Consider the following 22182-nt stretch of genomic DNA (forward strand, 5'->3'; position numbering starts at 1 on the left):
CTGCCTTTTGCATAATGTGGCAGTATACAGTGATTCAACTAGGCTGAGTGCCAGAACCTTATAATTTACAATATGAGGAACTTATCATTTACTTTCCTTCGCTGGAGAGAAATCCTCTTATGACAATTCAACACATTGGCCACCAATACTGTTCTGCCAGTGCTTCATCATGGCTGGGCCAACAATCCTTTCTTTGGCTTGATCAGAGTCTTCAGTCAAGCTTTGTGATTGTGGCTACATGGCACAGCTTCAGACTGGTAGCTAGCACTGATCAATATTTTATCAAGCTGAATGCTTACATATTTATTTGTATGGTTTTTATAGACTGTTTTCAATTCACCAGAGATTCTTCACCATACGAGGACATCTTCCTATCTTTGGGAAGACATTCTATAAGACATTAATATTGGGCAAGTTAGCACTTACCCTTCCTATTCATATAATTTTGTGGAAGATGAACTTGTGCACAGAATGTGTCACCCACTGTTTCCAATTCACCTAAAACCTCTACAATGTTAAGTCAGTCCACTTCATTAAAACTTCTAAACCTTTTATTCTACCCAACTAGAAACCAAAGACAATGGTTTCCAATGATGGAATCCTGATGTATTTGTGTATAAAGAATCATAGCAGAGAGAAAAAGAGAGATGTATTACAGAAGATGTTCTGGAATTTCTATATGCTTTATGCATGATGTAATCTGTTAAAAATCTTGTTCTACTCACAGAGGAAGCATATGAGAGAATTATCTTCCTTCAAGTGTGTGACAGAAAAAAGATGCAGGCTTTTACCTATACCATCCTATGACACTTTTGTCTGGACTATTTATGTTGGTACTTAACTTTTAACATCTTGAGCAGTTTCAATATATTTCTTGTTTTGAATCAGCTCAATTATATTATCTGAAGATAGATTACCTTTATGTTCTCCCAAGAAACTAGCAAATTGCTTGGATCTTAATACATTTTTATTAAAGAACTCAGTGAGTTTCAAAGTACTACCTGTGATTTAAAAAGATGGGATACTATTTTTTAAGAATAACCTATCCTTTCAGCGAATGTTGCTCACCAATAGTTAGTATTACAATATATTGGCTGATTTTATCAAGTTAAGATAGCTTTTTTAAAAAAAATCAAATTAAGATAGCTCAAGTTAGGATCTGCTGTTCAAAATAGAGGAATAAATGATTTTACTTATCTAAAGGTAGACTAAAACCCAGTTATCAATCTATATCTATCAAATAATCAACTGATTGACCCTAGGTAATTGATATAACTTCTGAGTCACAACTTCCTCATTTACAGTGATTATAAAGACCTAGTTCAGGTACTCTATATACTGTAAAATTATGTGAATATATCCTATTGGTAGTACAGCAATACTAATACTGTTTTATACTTGAAGAATATAGTGTTTCCCTGGCACCATTAATTAACTCCAAGAGACATATATATCTGCCATTAATACTGGATTTACAAACAATAGAGGAAAATGCTAAATAAATAATAGAAGGGAAAATAAAGCAGCGGATATTAAATGTTGGTTTTGTGTCACATAATATTTCATAGTGTTTGCATATTTACTCTTTTTCAATAAGTTGTAACAATGGCACTCTGAATTGTACATTTATATAAATAAATCAAATAACTCTATCAAATAAGTCCCTGTGTTCATAATGGTCTGCAGAGATCTAATTGGATTTCAATTTGTGAAAGAAAACTTGATTGTCAAAATACATCAAACAAATGTAATTCGAGTCTATACTTAGAAACGATCACAAAAATAATCCTTTAAATTCATACACATTGCGATTTAAAGTTTGTTTATAAATACTATACTTTAAACTATGATATTTACAGAAATCATGTGAGGTAGGCAGGGCTGAAATTAGCATGGCAGTTTTTATAAAATTTAAATATCTTGGCCAAAATCACACAGACAGTAATGTTGGACACAGAAGAACCAAGGTGTTCTTAATCTAAATTGGGTAATCTTTCTATATTTTTCATGCTGCCAAGCCAAGTGAGATGAATATCATGCTCTTCTTTTTTTCTCGGGAATGTGTCAGAAACCTCACTCATGAGAATAATTAATTACCATTAACTTATCATTAATTTTAAATTTAGAATTCCTTTAAAATATTATTAAAATTGTTAATAAAACCAAACTGATTAAACATAATGGCATAGGTGAACTAACTGAATTTTTCTAAGTGTTAAGAATCCTATAGCTTAAGTAATGCAACTCAGTGATAGGTAGATGGATGAGTTCTTTTTTTTTCTTTTTTAAAAATTTTTTAACGTTTATTTATCTTTGAGAGAGAGAGACAGAGACAGAGTGTGAGCAAGGTAGGGGCAGAGAGAGAGGGAGACACAGAATCTGAGCAGGATCCAGGCTCTGAGCTTTCAGCACAGAGCCCAATGTGGGGATCAAACTCATGTACTATGAGATCATGACCTGAGCTAAAGTCAGATGCTTAACCAACTGAACCACCCAGGCGCCCCTGGATGAGTTCTGTTATAATTTGACTGTCTTGAGTGAGGACAAAAAAAAAAAAAAAAAAAAAAAAAGAACCAGACCTGGCATAATTATTGTCCAGTTCCAAAAGTAATGATTTAAAATAAGATAAAAAACTAATTTTAATTAAGAAAAAATAGTTCAACCAAACATTCTTTGTGGTCTTTTTGAAAATAAGAAATAGAATTAAACTGACAGTTATCTTTTGTATCTTCTGTTCCTTGAAGGGTAAAACAAAACAAACAAACAAAAAAACAAACATAGAAGAATCTACACCTTTAGTGTTTATTTTGTGTTTGATGATAAAGAGTTCCTGATACACAGAAAATTACCTCTTGTGGGCTGCTAGTTCTAACAAGAATTATACTCCGAGGGTCAAATTGTACCACATTTGGAGATTCTTTGTTGTTCCTGATCCAATCGGCTCTCTACAAAACCTCCTAAGTTTAATAGAGGGATACAGACCTAGAAAGAAAGATAGAACCTAGAGAATTTGTTTTAACTCAGCTGCCGGTTAAAACTTACAATATTGCAACTCAGTTTAAATTTTTACTAGCACCCTCAAATAACTCAGAAAGAACATTTAACAAAATAAAAGCATTTTCCAAAGACTTACTCTATCAATCCCAAAAGATAGGTGTAAGCAGAAATGGAAAAAAAGACAGCTCAGCCCTAAAATGCAGGGAGAACATGGGAGCAAGTTTACCCTGAACATGTAAGGCCAAGACCTTTATAAACCTGGAGTTTTAATAGTAAACCCCAATTTCAGTGCAGTTCCCTTAAGAACCTAACATACAAGGACAAGACAAAGAACAGATATATCTGAAGAGCCTACTACATATCAGACTGTGTTAGGTTTATTTTATATTCAAACTATCAAGTGTCCATTAATAGCCCCAATACAAGAAGCTATCGTTCTTTTTCATATGGAAATGCTGAAAATTAAAAGACTTTTAACGTTTGCCCAGGATGACAGATGCAGCAGGTTACAGGACTCAGAAGTGCACGTTTAAACTGAGGCTTCAAAATAGGTAGGAGTCTCTGTATTCATTCCAGGATTAAAGCAGAGACTCAATCCTCTCTGAGAAAAGTAGCATGCATGTTAGAGTTTTTCACTTCATCAAAGGTTATATTGATGTTAACTGGAGCTACTGGACTTCTACCAGAAATTCTGGGGAAACACATGACTGAAAATTTCGAGGATGAAGAGTAGTAATATTCCGGAAGGTTCTAGCCATACCTCACCTTTTGCTACAAATTATTTCCAACTTTTGAGTTCAGATTGGTCCAGGTATTCAAGCAGTACAGTAATTATGTCATTCTTTTCTTTTACTTTCAATGAAAAGCTTCTTAAACCTTGGAGACATGAACACCCCTGGTTCAAATATATTATCCTTTAGTCTTTACATGATTTTGAGTATTATGTCTAGCATCTTAATACACTGTTAGGATTATATCCTCTTCCCTATATTCCACTTTCATTTTCTGCAATGAATTTATATTACACTATTATATTGCCAAGTCATTTTAGAGGTTACCTATCCCTAACACGAAAGTATTTTGGCAGCTTGTCTATTGCAAAACACTACGTTTTATTGAATAATTGGAAGTCAGCTTTTCATTTCTTTGGTTTGATTCTCAATGTATTGCCTTCTTTCAAAAAAACATAATTACATACATTTCTCTATCAGATTCTTAGTTGCTTCATTTTCTTCTGCATCCTAATGTTAGGTATTTATTCAACTCTTCTCTAAGCATCATATAATTGTGAAATGGAATTGCCAGCCCCTAATGTTATCAGCAAAATCCATTAGGTAATTTCTGTAGCTTGAATTGCCCCTATCTCATTAAAGCAGACTACTGTCCCCAGTGATTCTTTTTTAGCTTAGATAATATTGTTTAAAAATATAAGCAATTATACACAGAATACTCATTTAAGATTTTGTTGTGCCTACAATGTGCCAAACATTGACATTTTCGAACTATGGCAGGATAAATTCAGTTCAATTCAATTTAACACACATTTATGGGATGGCAGATATATGTCAAAGCACTAGCCTAGGTTCTGGGGACATAAAGATAAATAGTACCCAGTGCTCACTATCTGGGAACTCGCAATATAAAAGGAAACAAAACACAAAAACTGACCCTGACACAATATGATAAACCCTATAAGACAGGTATAGAGGAAATTTATGAACACACAAAAGATGAGCCAATTAAGTCGACCTTGAGGGGGTAGTGGGTGAGAGTGCTTTTATTGAGAGCATAGAGGTGGTTATTATATTTGGCTTCCAAGGATAAATGGTTGCTCTTCATGTTTTAAAAACTGTGAAGGCCATTCTAAGCAGATGGAAGAACATAAGCAAGGAAATGGAAGTATAAATGTGCATGGGCTTTTCATAGGTGCTTGGATCAGTTGACCAACAGGAGAAGCTAGAAGGAAATGTTGGGTCAACTGTTTGGCAAGATGGATGTCACACTGAAGAGGTGGACAATTATTTTAAAGGTGATTGTGTTTAACAAATTACTACAAACTAGTAGGTAAATGTAACATTTGTATATTCTCTCACAAGTCAGAAACCTAGGCATGGCTTAGCTGGATCCTCTGCTTGGAGTATCAACAGACCCCAATCAGCTTAATTAGTTACGCATGCGACTGTTGATTTCGGCTCAGGTCATGATCTCACAGTTTGTGGGTTCAAGCCCTGTGTCAGCTCCAAATTGACAGTACAGAGCCTGTTTCAGATTCTCTTCCCATCCCCTGCTGCTCTCTCTCTTTCTCTCTCAGTAAATAAATAAATAAATAAATAAATAAATAAATAAACAAACAAACAAACAAACTTTTTTTTAAAAAGGGTGTATTAAAAAAAAAAAACCAATGAATGTATTAGCCAGTGTTAGGTTCTTATCTGGAGATTGACTAAGGAAGCAAATGCTTCCCCATTTAGATGGTTATTGGCAACATTCAGTACTTTGACTCTTCCAAATGCACAGAGAGAGAGAGAGAGAGAGAGAGAGAGAGAGAGAAAGCAGCCTGACTAGAACAAATGAGCTAGCAAGATGGAGTTTTATATAACATAATATAAAAGTGATATCCCATCACTTCTGCCATATTAAAATTGTAAACAGTAGGAGGTGGTGATCGATGACACCGTAAAATTTGTCCACAAGGAGATAGTTTTTAAGTAGTGATGATAATACATATGTATAACAAAGAAACAGGTATGCCAGGGTGAATAGTGGTTTCAAGGTGGAAAGAGATGGAAATATATAAATTTACCTTTTAAAATTTCTCTAAAATAATTTTTCTTTCAGAGATTAGTTTGTGTTATTTTTCTACCAAAGAAAAATGAAGATCATAAAGCTTCTTGGGATTTACTAAAAACATTCTCCCCTTAGGAAAGAAGAAAAGGACAGCACCTTGTAATACTAAAAGGTAGCTTTCCCTAGAAGAGGGAGGGCCAGGATAGGGGGCCCTCTGTTTCGATTAATGGGATATAATTAGATTCTTTTATGTTTCAAACACATTTTTTAATGTTGATTTATTTTTGAGAGACAGAGAGACAGGGAGAGAGACAGAGTGTGAGCTGGGGCAGAGGAGGGACAGAGAGAGGGAGACACAGAATTCAAAGAGAGCGCCAGGCTCTGTGCTGTCAGCACAGAGCCCAACGTGGGGTTTGAACTCACAGCCCCTGAGATCATGACCTGAGCTGACGTCGAATGCTTAACCGTCTGAGCCACCCAGGAGCCCCAGATTCTTTTATGTTTCAAAAGTTTAAAATAGATTCTCTGGAAAGAAGCAAAGGAAGATGATGACAAGTAGTCTTTGAGGGAACCAGCACCAAACCTATTCTGACCTGGCAGCCCTTACTTAGCCTACAGTGTTCAGTTCACTAACTGAACAAAACGCGATTGTTAAAGGGCATTATTCCTGGCTAGGGAGGAAACAGGGTGATGGGACAGTTGGTGGGAATCCTTGTTTTGTTTTGTTTTGTTTTAAGCATGGCTTCTGGTCATTTCTAACCACCACTTGGTTCTCCCCCATGCTTACTTTGTGGGAGGTGAAATACATTCTCTTTAAGCAACAAAAGATGACTCACTCCAGCAACACCCATGTTACTGGTAAGTTCTGATGTACTTTTTCAGCCTTGGCTTTACAACTACAATAACCTTGGGATTATATATATTCCAGTTCTTACTGGTAGATGATCTGAATCAAATGCTCTGATATATGCAAGAATTGGAAAATTTTTAATGCTCTTTAGGTGTTTCCAATGTATAGCCAGGGTTGAGAACCAATATGCCAGGAAACTCAGAATATATGGTAGGATGGTGCTAGAGGTTAGTCTAAACTTGCTGATGTTAGGGACATGGGTGGGGAGCATGAGCTTCTAATTTCTGAGGAAATCAGACTGGGGTACTGGTCTACTCTAATTGGAGCAGGTAAGAACACACAGTGATACACTTTGTATTGCTATTTTATGAATGAGCAGTTATGTGCTGATAAATATTTAACAACCAGATTTCAGGGGAAAAATAGAGTTCTAATTTATAGATTTGATTATATTCATGATGCAAATAATCCTAACTATTTTTTAACATCTATCAAATTTATCACTGAATGCAAAGTTGGAAAGAGATGAATGGTAAGTAGCACATCCCTGCATAGTATTTCTACAATACAGATAAAATAAACAATAACTTCAAGAGCATAGAAAAGAGTAAAATATATTTTTAAAAAGCAAGGAGTTTTGAGTATTTATTTTCATTGTTTAATAAAACTTAATTGTAAGTTTCTATTATTCACTTTTGAATAATGACTGCCTTTAACAACTGACACAAATAATCCTTTAAAATGTAAAACGGGCCATTACAACATTTTATGAACGTGCTTCAGCAAAAGGTGACTTACCTGCAAGCAGGACTAGTATTCAAAATACGTAACACCTACGTCTGCATGGGCACCACCTCATCAGAATTGTTACTAAGCCAGTATGCCATGGCTCTGCCTGAAAGGGTTTAAGGGTGTATCTAGAGGACGGATGCTATTTATCTTCACCTTTGTGTCCCTTAAGGTCCCTAGCACACTGACATTGACATAATGTCATAACGACATAGAATGTCATAAAGACATAAATGACATAAAGATATTGAACATAATGACTGAATAAATGATTGAATAAATTATGTATTAAAGGGCCTGACTCCATAGTAGTTCTTTTACTAAGGATTCATGTTATAACAAACCCTCTCCCTCCTTTTGTAGAAAGAGTTTGTGATTGGCTGAGGATCTTTATAGAGGAAAGTAAACAGTATTTCATTTATTCCTTTTCTTAGTGATCTTCTTTGCCATATGTCGAGGTTCTACATTAAAGTAGATACCTACTCCCCCTTCTGTGCTCTAAGTAAATTGAAGTCCCTGCTATCCTCAGACATGTCTGGCTATCTCATGCTCCACCAGACTTGTTTACTTCTTCTCAGTACTCACTTTTCTCAACTTTTCCCTTGGATCATCTGTTTCCCTTTCCAGATTCAGGAAACTTTTTTCTTTTTTTTTTTTCAACATATTTTTTTTTTTTTTAATTTTATTTTTGGGACAGAGAGAGACAGAGCATGAATGGGGGAGGGGCAGAGAGAGAAGGAGACACAGAATCGGAAACAGGTTCCAGGCTCTGAGCCATCAGCCCAGAGCCCGACGCGGGGCTCGAACTCACAGACTGCGAGATCGTGACCTGGCTGAAGTCGGACGCTTAACCGACTGCGCCACCCAGGCGCCCCTTCTTTTTTCTATTCTTCTCTGCAGCTGCTAGGATATTTGTTACATTCTCCTCTGTGCTCCCACTATGATTGATACATAATGCAAACATAATATCTAACACTTTCTATGGTTTAATTGTTTATATATGTGTATTTGTTGACTTCTCTCTATCCTTGGGGAGAATGTTGCCCCTTGAAGGCATCATTTCTCTGAAATCTTCCTGATGTCTCCTGTCTACCTTGAGATTTTCTACTGGGTATTACACATGTGTGACCATCCCTCCCCCTTTTCAGAGCTTAGGCTCTTTGAAAGCAGAACTAGGATATCATCTATCACTATTCCTAAAAGAAAAGATATTGGGGACTTTGAAGACAGACTTCTGGGATTAGAATTTGGGCTTTACACTAACTATGTGTGTGATTTGAAACTAATTACTTCCTTCTGCCTCATCTTCCTTATCTGAAAAACAAAAGTGTTAAAAAGCATACCAATTGCCCAGATTGTTCAGAGTACAGAATGAGTGAACTCATAAAAATAAATAAATAAACAAATAAACAAACAAACAAACAATAAATAAAAGACTTAGAAGAATGCTTAGAACATAGTGAGCACAAAATGAATATTAGCTATTATTATTCTTACAGTAAACACTCAATAATTGCTGAATGAATGAAGAATAAAACATATAATAACAAACCAACAACACTTAACTCCATTACACCATACTTAGTATTATACTACCTTATTCCAGCAAAGATAAATAAATTGATTTACCATTTTAATACTATGCAATAACTGAAATTAATTTTCTTTTTTCTGTTACTCAAAGATGGTCTCTTTCTTTCTGAACTACCTTCAGGGTTTTTTTTTTAATTATTTAATTGTTAATTAATATCCTTCTAAACCAGAGAGTGCTTAAAAAATTCATGCTGAAGGTAGCACCTTTACTTCTGTCAGACCATTTGCTTTCTAAGATGACTTTCACCCCATCCATCCCGAGATGGTAAGTCATTAGTTTTGATGTAGCCTGATACCAAAAAGAACATGCCATTTTCCTTTAAAGAGATAAGTTAAAATGCAAAAGGTAATAAGAAGCAAAAAGCAAAGTATCCATTTTTAACTCTTTACCTAAGCAGAATTTTTATTTCTGATGACATAAGAAACAGATCATTTAACCAGAAACTGGGAGTATAGGAGCTATGAAATCCCAGAATATAGTATCTTAGGATACTTAGGAGAACAAAATATGTGGATTTATTTGCCTTCTGAAAATATGCTTAGGATATTGAACCAAGACTAAATGGGTTCTTAACTTGAATTTACCATTATAGACATGTTTAATTCATCATTTAAAAAATCTTGTCTGGGCATCTTTACTATTGATCCTTTTTTTCTTTTTGTCTCTTAGTTACAAAACTTTCCTAAGAAACTCTTGATTTTTAGTTGCATAGATTTATTTTTTTTAATGGGGGGCCTATTTATCTTCCTTTGAAGCCATACAGATACTTGCACTGATAAACTGGAAGAGATTGCTCTTGGGCAGTTGTAATTTGCCTATAACTTATCAGTAAGTAAGTAAGTAAGTAAGTAAATAAATAAATAAATAAAATCACTTCAAGAAATCCCATTAAATCCAAGGAATCAATTTTAATGTTTGTAATTAATCTTTCCTAATATCAAAATCACCACAAGAAAAAAATGTGAAATGAAGCAAATTATTGAAGATGAAAATCAAATATCTTCTCATAATAAAACAATGTAGATCTTAGAAGTCAAGAATTCAGAAGTGTCCTTCCTCATTTAAACTGTTTCTCTCCTACAATATTAAATCAGAGCCAGTCTTTCTGATCCTTCATGTAAAAATTCTTTAGACTATATTACAACAGTTTCAAATTCCTTGAAACTCTTACTTTTAGAAACATATTATTCAGAAATATTTTATTTTGGTTCAGGTTGAACAAGGAATAATACAAGGAATTTTTCAGATAATCAATAGAAAACACACTGGATGAAGTATACACATTAGAAGTCTACATTTTTGTCATCAAACCTACTTTACATATTGTTTTACTTTTCTCTTAGCCAAATAACTGCTTTTGGTAATAACTAATATACAAAAATGATAGGAAAACACAGAAGATAATAGTATATTCCTAGAGTGAGCTTAGGAATTTTTTTTCCTACTTGCCAAATTTTCTCCTACTTGCTTTTGAGCCCAGGCTAAAGATACACAAAATTCTTGCTTCACCCTTAATCTTCAGAAGGGGAAAATAGTGCAATTATTCTGATTTTTTTTGTATGCTATTTTCTTACATTCTCTCCTAGATGCTTTATTCTTGTCTTACTTCCAAACAATTTAGGCACAAATACTACCTCTGTACATGCTACAAATATTGAGGATTTGTCAGTAAAATGTAGTATCTCTGAGGGAGTCTATCTATCTGACACTACTTTCTCCTAGGACCTTACATCTATATTTCTGATTTTTGCAATATTTTATATCACTTCCCCTCTCCCATCACTACTATTCTGGAAAGGCAATAAGCAGCAAAATTATTATTCACATTTAAAAGAGAGAAAATTGAGGCTGGAAAGACTTGTCCAAGGTCACAGAGGGAGACACTCCCTGTGGAGACACTGGAGAGTTATAGCAAATACTTTCTATAGAATATTTGCTTTTATAACACACTGCATCATATGAGGTAAATGCACTTTCTTTGAATGTGGAAAGCAAAGAGACTTGTTAGAAAACATGCAATTTCACAAGTAAGCCAGGAATATGTTTTGCCCAAAGAGACACCTGGAATTAATTGTTGCTCTCTTAAGAGATCAATGGGACTCATGTAGGGATTGCAATGTGTGGCAGAGTCACTGAGGCGGAAGACTTTCATGTTGGCAAAGCAGTGCCTCCCAGATAGATCTTTTAATTGCTTAAACATTAGGAGCAAGCTGTCACCTTGTGGATGAAAGCTTTAGTTGATATCTTGATACTTGGCATTCCTACCTCCAGTGGACTTAAAATAAAGGTTTGAAAATATGAGGAAAATTTAGCTCTTAGCTAAACTCCTTAGATTGAAGCCTTCTTATCTAAAAAGTAACTCTAACTAGGAGTTATTTCTTCCCTACTCCTTTCCTTCCTTCCTTCCTTCCTTCCTTCCTTCCTTCCTTCCTTCCTTCCTTCCTTCCTTTTTTTTCTGCCAACAGATAATTTTTACAAATTATTAACAAAAGTTTCATGAACATTTATTAAGAGCAATTTTAGTTACTGTTTAAACATACATTGAAACTCCAGTGCTATGATCTATTGTTAGTATCCATGAGAAAGAAAAATAAACCTCAGATCCTTCCCTTGACAAGGCTATAAGCTAGTGTGAGATGGAAGATGTATACAACTGACCACACCACAATATAAATATGATAAGTTGTAGTATAGAAGGGAACAAACTAATTATCTTTGGAGTTCAGAGAGAAAGAGATGGACTTCATTAAGGATGGGAAAGTGAGGCAAGACTCAAAGAATTAATATCAGAGAACAGGTGACCTCTATCTTGTCTTCTCCCCTGTTTGATCAGAATTTATATCATACTGCACTGCTATCTTTTGGGAGTTTCCTAAAACAATATAATAGTTATTGAATAACCAGGCCAGACAAAAGTCATCTGTCAACATTACTCCAGCTTCCACGTTACCTCATTCTGTCATTTGAAGGCTTTTCTTCACAGAAATGAAATGCTTCAAATTCAAACCCTCAAAAAACTGCCTCAGTTCAATTTTGGAATCTTAATGTGATGCTTCTACATGGATCATAACAGGTTTCTCTTTCCCGTGCCTTCCCTACATGAAATAGAATAAGAAAATTAATTATGCCACTTGGTAACAACCACATTTGATAAATGTGATTGTTGGGCAGGAATCTTGTGGGGAGGGCACAACAAACTAAAGTATTTTGGCAAAGATGAGACTCTACCACAATCATTGCCAGAGCTGTCTGATTATATACCTCCATGGAGGAGAGAATACAAGATATCCTTGAAGCCAAGTGATGTTGCAACCCTGACTGTACCTCTTCTATTTGAGGTGACAAGTATAAATTATGGAAAATGAGATGGCATGTTAGCTATTTGATGGTGTTTGACTTAGGGCCACAATACAACAACTGTAAAGAACAAGTTAGCCACATTCAATGATGGATTTGAATTTCATATTGACATTTTGTAGAAGGATATAAGGCATCTCAGCTAATTTCACGCTTACTTGAGTAGAAATATATGAAAGTCTAGTTAGTTCACATATTTTAAGATAAGTTGAAGCCACTATTCTTTAAACATATCTTGATAATTGGGGGAAAAATCACTCTGAAGAATTCTTGAATGCGTATTTTATAAATCAATGCTTATGTGTTAACCATTGATAAATGTATGTCACACACAGATTGTAGACACCTATTTCTATAAACTGACTTCTGTTTATTCTTAATTTTTCTGTTTAGAATGTTATACTCTTCAGCCTTTTCTCATCATTCATGAATGAATATAACATCTCTTTATCTACCCATTTGTTTATCCAATAAATATCCATTGAGAACTAGTATGTATCACGCAGATCTAGGCACTTGGCAATATGGCTGGGAATAAGACATAAAAGATCCTGGTGTTTTAGGAAGAGGAGGGCCTGTGTGCGGCTCCTGCCCTTTCCGACCCATCTGGGCATATGCTTCGGGTTTCCAGTCTGAATTGGCGGTGAGAGCAGAGCCTGAGGAACCCGAGGTGCCTGAGGCTTGCGGGGCATTACTGGAGATGGACAGCTGGATTCCTTATTATGACTACCCTGTGGTTTTCCTGCCTGCCTACAAGTATCCCCAAGCATGGATTCCTCCTCATGAGAGGGTGCATCACTCAGGACCCAGTTTCTGCCTGGAACTGTCACACTGAAGAAGCCCCCTGGAGCTCAGTTGGCATTTAATATCCAAGGAGGAAAGGCCTCACAACTAGGGATCTTTATCTCCAAGGTGATTCCTGACTCTGATGCACATCAAGCAAGATTTCAGGAGGGGGACCAAATCGTAGCTGTGAATTATGTGGATTTCCAAGACATTGAGCACAATGTTGAGATCCTGAAAACAGCCCATGAAATCGGTAACCATACAATTATCATCACTGAAAAGAGAGGACTGTGCACCAGATAATTGCAGTCCATAGCCCTCCACATGGAATCTTCTAGGACAAGCTGATTAGGCCTCAGGGAAGTCTCTGGAGAAACTCTATTCCTGGCCCCACCCTGCAGAGTGGAGTGGGGAGGGTGGGGACACAGTAAGGCCCTGCACCAAGCCAGCTAGCCAACTGCATTACCCAAACTGAACTGTACTTTTTGTTTCCTAGTTTTCTAGGTGATCTTCATTCCCTGAAACAGGAAGAATGATGACATCTAGGTATAGCCTATGGAGAACCCTGCTAGAAAAGGTAACTGACATTTATTGAATACCCTGTGCTAGACAATTATGCATATGTCATATCATTTTCACTCGAATATAGAGATTAATAGAGAAAAGAATTTTGGGGGCCATCTCATCCACCTGGCCATCTCATCTCATCCTTGTACACCAGTCTCATACACTCTGGCAACAACCTGGGGCTGTTCCTCCCTCTTCCTCCTATCCTTTTCTCCAAAAAGTAAAAGGCAATGCTGAGAGAAAAAAAAGACATAAAAGATCTTTGCTTTCATAAACTATATATTATTTTATACTCAAATACACACACACACACACACACACACACACACACAAGTGAAAAATGGATAACCCAGTAGCAGTAAGTGTTATGAATGAGATAAAACAGGAAACTATTAGAAATGATCTCACATAAACCACACATTTGATGATCTCATGAGAAAGGACTCACTAAAGAGATAACATGGGTTTGATATCTGCAGTGTAAGAAGAAACTTTGTTCTGTGAAGAGCTGGAAAGAACTGCTGGAAAGTGTTCAAGTTAAAAATAGTAGCAAACATTAAACTTTGAAGGCAGAAATGAGCTTGTCTATTCAAGAAATTCCCTGAAAAATAGTATGGCTGAAATATAACAAGGGGGAAAACTGGGCAGAAATCACATCAGCTAGAAATTGGTAGGGCAAGGTAAGAAGTCTGGATTTTTCTCCTGGCAATGGGAAGCCATCAGAGATCATGTACTTTATGTCTTCAAAAAGATCCTTCTGGCTCTTATGTAGAGCCAAAGGGTTACAAGTGTGCAATTAGAAGGAACAGACCTGTCAGGAAGGTCAAAGAGATCCAAGATGATCAATTCCAATGATAACAGAAGTGGATAAATGAAGTATAAATTTTGCCCATAGGCAAATTTTGTTGTTGGGTAGGATGTGTCAGATCATGAGTAATAGGAAGGAATCATGATGACTCTGAGGTTTTTGCCTGAACAAGTAGTTGAATGGAGGTATAATTTACTGAAGTTGACAAAGGCTGGGTAGGATTAGGTTACAGAACCAAAAATGAAGAGTTCTAGGTCAGATATATTTTTGATATATCGATTAGCCATTCAAATGGCAATTTCAAGTATGTAGCTGAATACATGGAGTCTGGAACTCACAGAAATTATCTAGAAGTATATTTAAAGCTGTGAGACCATAGGAAAGATCAAATGCCCATGGAAAATACAGATTTTTAGAAGATAAGCAGAATAAACCCTGGGGCAGGTTAACATCTCAGAGGATTGTGATGAGATATTAATAAGAGATAATGTTCACAAAAGTATCTACTACATGATATATGCTTAATAATTTTGATTTATCCTTATAGATTCTTTGTACATGATAGACCCAGTGAAAAATAAGAATAAAATAAAATACGTATAAGAAATAAGAAAGGAATTCATCTGTACTGGCAGTAAATATCTGTTACATATGAACTTAAAAAGTCATATTCACTAATACAAATTTATCAGGGTAATATCATAATCCCATTTTATGTATCAGTAAAATGAGATCTATAGATTTTTCCTACTTGCCAGTAACTAACAGAATTAAATTGACACTCCAAATTTTAAAGTTCACACCTTTGGAATCCCAGGCTCCAAATCATTTAGGATCTTATAGCCCACTTGAGATGTCAGCATGTACAAAAAGTTAGATTTTAAGATGGTACATTATTAACTACATTAGGAATGAGGTAGTGTGTTCTACAAGGAGTTAGGCTTTATAGCAAGGCACACATAGATTTGATAATAGGTTTACTTTTTAATAGCTTCATGATATTAGGCAAATCATGCACTCTTTCTGAATCTCAGATGTTTTCTTCTTATGTGTAAAATAATATGTACTTGGTGAAGTTGTTTTGAGGAGATGAAAAATAGGTGTGAGTGCCTTGCAAACAACACATATGCAATAAATATTAGTTTGCTTCCCTTATCCTGCAATCAAGAGCCATAGTTCTAATTAAATCCGTTAGCTATCTGTGTGCAGTGGGTAGGGGCAATTAAATTCAATAATGTTTAATATGATCTTATTTTTCCAAAATGGGTTGGACAGATTTAATAGCTGGCTTTGCATAAAGTGAAAAATTAGAATTTCAGGTGAATAACTATGTTTTAGTCTATTTGAATAATGATTCTTTTCAGAACACAGAACTGGTATCCTTCTTTTTCTTTTTCGAAATGAATTAGAAGGGATACACTTTCAATGCTAAATAACCTAAAAGCTTTTAAGCTTCATTCAAATTATCTTCAGTCATTTTTAATGTTGATTAACCAAAAATGTCCTTTAAGAAATATTATGCAAAATAGATATTTGCTTTTCAATTATATTATTATAATGATTAAAATCAAATATAAAATTATTAAAATTAATATTTATTTAATATTAAATAAAATTAATAATTAACGTTGGTATCAAATATTAAAATATTATATATGCCTGTTGACTGAATGTATGTATATATTACATTTTGCATAAAATTAACCAGACACTAAATCTGTGTTTGATCAATAGCAGATTGATTTATTAAATGAAACTATACAATGGAAGAATGTTAAGTTAAAGGGTACTGTTTTAGTTTATTAATTCATTTGTCCTTAGTTAGCTTTGCTTTTTTTAATATAATAACTAGTTACTTCCTAGTGTAACTCATATTGAAGTATAATTATAAAATTTTTAAATTGAATTTTATTTGTAATTGGATCATTTTAAAACACTAAGGCCTACATTGCTTTTACAGGTCCATTTTGAATAGGTTGGAAGAAGAGTTATTAACTAAGAAAAGAAGTGCAAGGTACTATGCTGTATCACAGAGATAGGAATAAACCATGTCCAAGAAATTAAGTCTCAACCTGGTGATAGGATATAAGTGAAAATTATTCCCACATTTTCTCTCTGGATGTGTAGTAGATAGTTCCATGAAGGCATACCCAATGTGGTAAAGAAACTAAAGAAAGCCAACTCTTACTGAGGTTGTGGGCACACTCCCCATAAGTGAAAAATGTTGCCTTATCTACTCAGAGAAGGAGCAGGAGGCGCCTGGATGGCTCAGTCAGTTGGTCATGACTCAAGTCATGATCTCGTGGTTTGTGGGTTCCAGCCCCATGTTGGGCTCTGTGTTGACAGCTCAGAGCGCCGAGCCTGCTTTGGATTCTATGTTTCCCTCTCTCTCTGTCCCTCCCCCACTCGTGCCAGCTCGCTCTCTCTCTCTCTCAAAAATAAATAATATTCAAAAAATTAGAAATAAAAAACAAGGGTGTGGCCTGTTGGTAATTAAATGTAGACAGGCTATAGAGTTACTCAGATGGTTGGGAGAGGCGGTAGCAAGCCATCTGCCATGGTATATTATACATGGCTCATCTTCGTTTTTTTTTTTTTTCTTTCATCTAAATAAAACTATAAAATCCAGTTTTGATCCTGCAGAAAAACAAAGAAACTACACACCATATTTCAAATTTTTCTCATGTACTACAAAAGTTCATGTTCTATCATATTTCTGAGAGTTTGTTTCTCTTCCTTCTGAGATTCTGTTATATAATGTGCACCTCTGATTTTTTTGGGGTATGTTGTGGAAGAACGGAGAAGGAAGTTACTGGATGTTATAAATTAGAAAGGGGGATACTTGTATTCTTTCCATTCTGCCTCCATCTACTTTTGAGCAGGGCAACAGAGGGAAAAAAAATGTTGAATCTCATGGTTACTGTTTATAATAGTTAAAGGCAGGAGAAGAAGCATAGTTCGAGTAGATGACCCAACAAGGAGAAAGAAAAGCCCCTATGTGGCCCCTCTTTTTATGCTGGGGCTCTATTTCTTTCATCAGAGATTTTACTGCAAATCAATAACCACAACCACAACAAAACACTGTGTACAGTTTTTTTTACAGTTAGCGATATTATTTAGAATTACATGTGTATGTCTAAATAATATTAGTATGTAACACATACCATGTATACAAACATTATGTGTATATATTATATACAATCTGTATTTCACATATAAATATGTAGTAAAGCAAGTAAATGAAAAATAAGCTTTTATTTTATTTTTTGAATTATTATTATTATTATTATTATCATCATCATCACAGCCTATCAGTAAAAAAATGAATTAGTAGAATTTAGGAGTAGAGAGCATTTGAAGGAGTCCTTAATCCCTTCAGCCCTTATAGTTCTTTTTAGGTTTATATCGTCTTAGACGAACTATCAAATCCTCAGTAGATAATCAATTAATATTTTGGTGGCTAATTTGATTGATATGACTATGTGAAAAAATTGAAAATAGGATATTTTTCCTAAAATGATGGGAGTAATCAGAGAAGCTTCATATTACTTGAACCTAAAAATCATTCTAGCAGATCTATAAAACTATATATTGTTATATTTCGTCTTTTGACCATTTATCCAGATCTTATCTTCAAAAACAACCAGTTTCTTCTGTTAACTCCAAGAAAAGAGCTTTTGATAATAAAACTCACTTGGCAAATCACTCACAACAGGTGTGTGCGTTCTCTATCTTTCCCTTTTAATTATTTAGCCATTCCTGGCATGGTCGACTGTTCCTTTGGGCAAAATTAACAATATTGCTTCCTACCTGCAAAGGCATAGTCCTCTGTCACTCATTCATTTATTTCTGAGTTAGCACAGATTAAAAGTGTATTTTGTAAGAAAACCTCAATTATGGAAATTCCTGGTAGATCTGTTATCAAGTAAATATGAAGCAAATATATAATAAAACTATTTGAGGGGTACCTGGGTGGCTCAGTTGGTTAAACACCCAACTCTTCAGCTCAAGTCATGATCTCGTGGTTCATGAGCTTGAGCCCTGCATTGGGTTCTGTGCTGACAGTGCAGAGCCTGCTTGGGATTCTCTCTTTCCCCTCTCTGCCTCTCCCTCTCATTCTCAGAATAAATAAACTTAAAATAAAACAAAAATATTTAAGAATATTGGTGATGACATAAACATATCTAAAATCTTGCAGAAAACAGGATTTCTTTTATTAGAACTAAAAATATTTTGAAATATTTTCATATTTGGTGGCTCAAGGGCGCCTGGGTGGCTCAGTCGGTTAAGCGGACGACTTTGGCTCAGGTCATGATCTCGTGGTCCGTGAGTTCGAGCCCCACATCAGGCTCTGTGCTGACAGCTCAGAGCCTGGAGCCTGTTTCAGATTCTGTGTCTCCCTCTCTCTGACCCTCCCCTGTTCATGCTCTGTCTCTCCCTGTCTCAAAAATAAATAAAATGTTAAAAAAAATTTTAAAAAGACATATTTTCATGTTAGCTGAATTCTTTACCAAAAAATTTAAATAAGATATAGAATTATTATTCTATTGAATGAGTACTTATGAAATCTATCTACACAATGCATTTGGCTTCTAAAATGATATATTTTATTTTAAATTTTAATGTTTATGTATTTGAGAGAGAGAGACAGACCATGAATGGGGGAGGGGCAGAGACAGAGAGAGGGAGACATAGAATCCAAAGGAGGCTCCAGGATCTGAGCTGTCAACACAGAGCCTGACATGGGGCTCAAACTCAAAAACCGTAAGATCATGACCTGAGACGAAGTCAGTTGCTTAACCAACTGAGGTACCCAGGTACCCCCTGAAATGATATATTTTAGTATATATTATGCTATATCCCAGTATTGTCTTTTCATTCAACTCTCTTATTTCAGTCTAGGAAGTTTGGATATTGAAAGGAGATCATTTGCATATTTTTCCTTAGAATCTTTTCCAAATGTTAACAATTCTGAAAAGTTTAAATGAATTTTTTGCCTTGATTTAGGAATACTGTTTTAAAATATCAAAATATTTTTATCAAATGTAGAGATAGAAGAGAAAAATCCTGCTGCTATTCTTACTAACTATTACTTCTAGAGCCCAACAGGACCCAATTAGCATATTCAGCTTATCCACTCAAGAACCATTTAAGGAGAAAGAGAGTTATATACTGACCACCTGTAGCAAATTATCAGGATATCTTGAGCATAGGAAAATCTCATGTATTTAGATAAATCCAAAATTAAATTAAACACACATTTGAGAGAAAACAACTTAAGGTTTATGTATTTTATTTTTGAGACAGAGAGAGAGCAGGGAAGGGGCAGAGAGAGGGCAGGCAGAATCTCAAGCAGGCTCCACACTGTCAGCACACAGCCCAACACAAGACTCAATCCCAGGAACCTCGAGATCATGACCCCAGCGAAAATCAAGAGTGGGAGGTTCAACCAAGGGGCCGCCCAGACGCCACTAAAGGATAACAACTTAAAGCAGAGGTATTCAAGAAACTTAGCTGTACCCCATTGAGTCTAGAGTTATTTGTTTGTTTATTTAGCTGCTGCTGCTTCAACATGCTTACAATGCACCAAAAAACTACAACTTACGCCACACATCTGCAGGAGAGAGCAGTCTTGCCTGTACATACTGCAGTGAGGTAGAGATTTCACATACAACTTCATAATACCCACAGAGTAGCTGGGCTATGCAATGCCAGTCAGGTTAGCAGGAAGGAGAAAGTAGTTACGACACTGAGTCGGAACAGTACAGATTCCCAAAGAGTAGAATCAGGGAAGGAAGGAGAGAAGGGAGGCGGGGAGAGAGAGGGAAAGAAAAGAAAAGAAAAGAAAAGAAAAGAAAAGAAAAGAAAAGAAAAGAAAAGAAAGAAGGAAGAAAGGAAGGAGGGAGGGAGGAAGGAAGGGAGATAAGGAAAGGGAGAGAGAAAGAAGGAAAAAGAAAGAAGCATAAATGCCAAGTATTCAAATTGCAGTAGCATTTCAGTGACTGGAACCGTAGCTTGCGGCATTTTCTCAAATGAAAGAAATAAGGGAAGGGTACGTGTCTCCTCCAAGAGCAAGGGCTACTGTGAGCTTTCATCCACCTCACCAAAAAGCAGCCCTTTTTAGTTCAGTTACAAAATAAAAACGTGAAATACACATAAACCCAATTTTAAACTAAAAGTTAAGTCTCCAAAGGAATATTGGAAAGAGCACAGGCTTTTTTCCCCCGCTAAGAAAACTAGACTGGAATTAGGCAACTCTCACAGACTATATGTGTGACAAACTGGGATCATTATTTAATATTTTTGCCCTCAGTTTCTTTATGTATAGAATGGGGATAACAGTTTTACCTCACAGTATTTTAATATATCAAATATAGTAATACATGTAAAAGAACATATACATATTATTATGTCTTGATTCTCTTTTTATCTCTAGTTGCATGTTGTAATGCAAATTAGGCTCTTCCCTGAAAATATTATAGACCATAATCTTTTCAAGTGAATATGAGCTCTCTTCTTTCTGTTCAGTGGCAGGGAAGATAAGTTGGTGGTGGCTTGCTCGCAAATAATTGTGACCAATAATTCTTATGTCTTCCCCAAATCTCTTCATTTGAATTCTAATTGTCATTTCTATTCTTGTCTTTTTCAGGTAAATTACTTTTTAAAATGCCAAGGCCTTCAGATTTGAGTCAAATCTTTCACCTACTACCACTTAGGTAACAACCATCAAAGTAATAAACATTCTAACAATTTGTACAGTGATTTAGCATTTATAAACCATTTTCACATGCATTGTTTTATTATATCCCCAGAAAACTCTTGTTATAAAGGCCTGCACCAATATATCCTTTAGGGCTGAAGAAATAAATGGACTTTGGAAGATTATCCAAACAGTATAGCCAGAATGCAGTCCAGGTCTTCCTAATCTCGGAACTCTTTTGCTATTTCACATTGCCTTTCTGCAACAAAACTTTCCATGTTGATATCTGTTCATTTACTTGATCTCACATTTTATTTTTTATGCCTCTATATGCTTCATAGACAAATTTTTCCCGTTAGAATTTTTTAAAACTATATAGTTTTTCTATTGGAGTGCACACCATTTGCAGACATATTATAGAAACTCTGGGGGCTATAGGAATCTGGAAAAAACTGATTCTGAGACACTAACATGTTTCCTTTAAGGGGACAGGGCCCTCTCTCTGCTGAGAATCAGAGCTTTTGACTTTATACCCTGCAACCTGGCACTCAACTCCTGAACTACTTATTTTCTCTCCCAGTTCATCAAGCAGCCAAGTTTGCTTTTCCTGAGACCTTCAAGTATTACTACCCTCCCCTCACAATATATCTGGCACACATACACTTTAATAAGAGGCTCCCCTCCTGGACACACAGATTGTCCTCTTTCTTCAGATTCCTGGGCCAGTTTTCCTGTATTTGATCCATTCTAGTGGTATCCATTTGGCTTTTCTCAAACTTATTTGTGAGTCTTAAACCCCCAATCCTCTCCTGTAATGAAACTCTTTCTTCCCAACCAAATAAAAAATATTTCTAACTGAATATACTCTGTCCTCAACTTTCTTGAACTGTTACCTCACTCCACTGACCACTTCCTCTTTTTAAAATTTTATTTAAGGGCCACCTGGG

The 22182-nt window shown here is 35.5% G+C and overlaps 1 pseudogene; it reads left to right on the top strand.

Annotated features, from left to right (window-relative positions):
• The first annotated feature begins 13074 nt into the window (after positions 1-13074).
• Positions 13075-13498, top strand: LOC115522858 (annotated as a pseudogene).
• The last annotated feature ends 8684 nt before the right edge of the window (positions 13499-22182 follow it).

Source organism: Lynx canadensis, chromosome C2 (assembly GCF_007474595.2).
Source record: "Lynx canadensis isolate LIC74 chromosome C2, mLynCan4.pri.v2, whole genome shotgun sequence".
In the NCBI taxonomy this organism is placed as follows: Eukaryota; Metazoa; Chordata; class Mammalia; order Carnivora; family Felidae; genus Lynx; species Lynx canadensis.